At 35.4% G+C, this 4,582-nt stretch overlaps 1 pseudogene; it reads right to left on the bottom strand.

The window, feature by feature from the left end:
- Positions 1 to 3,134: 3,134 nt before the first annotated feature.
- On the bottom strand, positions 3,135 to 4,097 carry LOC137004220 (C3a anaphylatoxin chemotactic receptor-like; annotated as a pseudogene).
- Positions 4,098 to 4,582: the final 485 nt, after the last annotated feature.

The raw sequence follows: 4,582 nt of genomic DNA on the forward strand, positions 1-4,582 counted from the left end.
TAGTTTATCTTTCTTCTTGAGCATTTAAAGCAGTACAAAGGGCGCCATCTAGAGGCCGTTAACTTTCCTTCATAAACATACCTTTCTGTGGCTTAATAAAAAAAAAACAAAAAAAAAAACAAACAAACAAACAAAAAAAAACATTTCTTTCCTCTCTATTCTAACCGTTTTTTACTTTAAACAATTTTACAACATTACAGTACTTATTAATGCTAGGATGAATCGCTTGTACTGCTCATTTATAATTCACTTTAGCTAAAAGCATCTGAATAAATGTGAACTTATCAAAAGGGCAAACCTTTTAAGCCATTCAGACTGGTTTATCTTTATCTCCAAAATGGACAAAAATACCATAAAAATAGTCCATGTGGTTCATGCACTGTAAATAGTCTTCTTGATGGCATTGTGTGAAGAACAGACTTGTGCGCTATTGAACTTTTGTGTATTGATATAAGTAAAAACGTAATTTGCATACTGCAGAAACTTATATGGGAAGTTTTTCATGGGAATATGGAGAACAATGTGTTGCAACCTGTTCTAGAAAGAGGATTGAATTGCAAGCACAGCTGTAAGAAAACATGACACTAATTGTCATGACAAAATTGTAATGATGCAGCAAGAATGAAGGGTATCAACGTGTGTGAAAAGCAAAACTGTAATGGATATACTATTTTAAGATAACAGTATTTCACATCATTCCACTCAGAAAAAAAGTACCCATGCACTTGGGTATATTTACATGCAATTAAAACAGTACATTTAAAAGATTTACATTTTTACATTTATCAAGTAATTTAATAAATACTCCAAAATATCCAATAAAACCATAGACTCTTACCCCCTTTTTGTCTGGCAGAATGCTCCTTCATTTGATACAGTGAGAAAGTGCTTGATGGCAAAAGGGATGTTTAATATTAAACATCATCTTTTATTTTGTTATTATGTAAAAATGTCCAGTGTTCAAACTGCTCTCCTATAACACAATTTGGTACATCCCTGACTCATCCCTGAAATCTTTCAAAAGAGAACCATTTCACCGTGAACTAGAATAAAATTAGTAATGTCAGTCATTTCTAGTTTCCTCATCAGTATAAATACACAGGCTTTTCATTTTTAGCCATAAAGGAATGACTACAACAGGTTCCAAGGAAGAGCTGAATAGTTTTGAAGTTGTGATGCACGAAAGGGACATTTCTTTTTTCATGTTTACATAAAACGTTACCAAAGTATTTCTGATTTTCTTTTTCTTTTCTTTTCTTGATTTTTAATGTACTTACACTGTAAAGCCTTATAAGTTACGGTAACTCAAACCATTTGAGGAAACCAATTGCCTTAAACCATTTAAGATTTACAACCAATAAGCATGAGTTCTGTAAACTCATATACATTGAGTTAAATTTACTTATATTTTAGTGTTGGTTCAGTCAATCATTAGAGTAAACTCAAATTAAATATTTTAAGTTTATTTTATTAATTTAGTTTGAATTCAGGTAACAAATCTAACAAAGTCTTAACAACTATATGGTTACTTAAATTGAGGAAACAGATTGTCGTAAATGGTTTAAGTTCATCAAACTCAAAGTAATAAAGTTACATAAGACTAAGCAACCCTAACATTGGCAAAAAAAATGTTGACAGAACAGGAGCACTGTACAACTCAATAAGTTCAGAATACTCAAAATATTTAAGTAAACTAACTCATTGTGTTAAGTTAGTAGAACTTAAATTTTTTGTCACAAGTGGGCGGGGCAGAGCCGTGGAAGAAGAGCAAGGCCAGTGTGGTGCACAGGTGTCTCTCATTAACAATAACGTATTATACATAATACTTATTAATTATACACATTCACAGCTGATTTACTTCACAAATAACTGACAGTCAGAACCTAAATATGACTTTCATTTACAAATTTGCCCTTTTTGTGTCATTCAAGATCAATGCGCAAATAGCAGCATAAACAACAGAACATGAGGATCCACACATCATCACATCACACACCTGCAGAGCTTCTGCGAACAGAGAAAAACAGACTAAAATTATATATAAGGAATAAATGGGCCTAAATGCAAAATGCATTTCACTTAAATAACAAGATGAACAAAATGAAAGAAAAATAGTGCAACAAATAATATATGCCAGTTTTAGTTTATTTTTTGACATGCTCCACAAACAAGTTCACAGAAAGAACACCGAGACATATCCTGTTTGTTTTCTTTATTTTACAAAAGCACAATGTTTTGTTTTAATTGTGAGGACCCTTTATAGTTTCAAATGACGTCTTACACCACCATAATGAGGGAGTGTTTTAAGTTGTATCTGCTGTTATAATGAGACAAAATCCTTTGGCATTGTGCCGATTTGTGTCGTGGAAGTCTCACTGCTACAGTCCAGTGATGAAATATGCATTTCCTGGAATTGGGAAGCCTCAGGTGTCGCTTCCCTCACTGTCTCCTCGTGGAAAGGAGAAGTAGGCTCAGATGTAGATGGCATTTTTCCCCCTTCCTCCTTCCATGTTGTTAGGCTAATGAACGTGTAAAGATAATGACAGCGTATAGGCACAACACATGACATAATCAAACCAATAACAGCCATAGCTTTTAATTGAGCAGCATTGGTCAATCTATCAATTAGGCTAACAAATTAAAAATTCCATAATTTTTTATTTTAAGCAATCAGAATCCCTCCTCCCTCCAGGTCCCATCATGGCTATGCTACTGGAATGTAGTGAAGTAAAAGTAAAATTTTCCCAAAATAATAACACTCTGATAAAGTACAGATAGTCTACTTAAAGTAGGCTGTACGGTAATAAAGTTAAACTACTTTCTAGAACAGGTTATGATACACCACAAATATTTTTTCTTTTTTCTTATGCACGACATGACATGCAGATAATGTGAGGTTGATGTCACATTAAAATAGCCAACAAGATTTAGCCAGATTAGTCCATTAGTCCCCCCCCCCCCCCCAATGTAGTAACTATGGAGTATGGATTACTATGAAGTAAATTGAGTCGCAGTTTATGTATCACGCTGTTTATAAGTTGAACTTCATGTGGTCATAAAAAAGGTGTCCATCAAGACAGAAAAGTGGAGTTGCAAATATCTAGATACTTATATACACATGTTTGTTTATCTTGTCAACTCACAGGCATAAAGATGGTGATATCTTTTGTTTTCTTTTAGACTCTGAAGTCCAGATGATCTTCAGCAAACACCGTCTCCAGCACCAGCAGCAGAGACTGTTTAAGCTTCTTCTTAAACTCCTCACACATGAACACATAGAGAATGGGGTTCAGACAACTGTTTAGAAAAACCAGGCAGTTAATTACAGCTTCTGTTTTTAAAAGAACCTCTTTAGCAGACCCTCTAAACTGATTCTCTTCTGCATTTATGTTAAAAAAATTGTATACATGAAAAGGAAGCCAGCATATGAAAAAGGCCAGGACCACAGCTATAATGACCCGGTAAGACCTGAGCTGATTCTCCTTTTTGAGACGTTTGACTCGCACACCGATAGCTATATATGAAGATGCAATGATCAGGAAGGGGATGACAAAGCCTGTTATGAACCTAAATGTGACAAAAGACTTGTATTGTGTAGAAGTTTTATAGATTTCTTCACTCTCCACTGCTGAATGTTTGATGACTGCAGGGATGCAGCAGCCAATGGATAAAACCCACACAATCATGCAGATGATTCTAGCTTTGAATACGGTTCGATTATTACGAGACCACACAACCATCCATGTGCACAGGCATCGGTCCAGACTGATAGTCGTCAGCAGAAAAATGCTAGCCAATGAGTTTAGGTAAATCATGAAACAGAGAAATGTGCACTTGAAGTCATTAAAGTGCCAAAACATGCGGCCTATGTGTGAAATGGTGCCTATGATTAGAGTTAAGGAGAAGATGAAGTCTGCAATCGCCAAGTTGAGGAACCAAATGGAGTTGACAGTCGTCTTCATTTTGTAGCCAGTCACAAATATCACAAGTCCATTTCCAATGAGACCTATAGCAGGGATGGCAATGTAAATGCATATCATGAAGATGTTAATGCCTGAGGAGATCTCTGTCTGCACTGTAGAATTGTCCGTAGTGACAGGAATAGTGCTTGCTACACACACACAAAAAAAAAAAGAGAAAAAAATACGGTGAGTTTTTGTTTCGGGAATCTGAACAGTAAAATCTTAAAATAGAAAATTAAATAAACTGATGAGAGTGTTTAACTCTATGCTTTGTCATCCTGGGGTAGAAAATGTTTTGCATGAGAAATGTGGCATGATAACAGGATTACATTACATTTTTTTTAAATTGCATTGGAACAGTTTTCACAAGCAATACACTTTTATGAACAGGCCCATAAAAGTGGTAGGCCTAGATTGGCAGCCCAATGTTTTTAAAATTGACACTGGGCTGCTGGCCCAAAACACTTTAGTCAAAATTATGACTTTTTTTTTTTTCCTTCTGACAGACGCGGCCCATGAAACACATAGCTCAGCAGCCCATTGTTTGTTTTCTTGATTGACACTGGACTGGCCCAATCATATCTTTGAACAGCACCATCTATGGGATTTCTGCCTGCACG

Source organism: Chanodichthys erythropterus, chromosome 17 (genome assembly GCF_024489055.1).
Source record: "Chanodichthys erythropterus isolate Z2021 chromosome 17, ASM2448905v1, whole genome shotgun sequence".
In the NCBI taxonomy this organism is placed as follows: Eukaryota; Metazoa; Chordata; class Actinopteri; order Cypriniformes; family Xenocyprididae; genus Chanodichthys; species Chanodichthys erythropterus.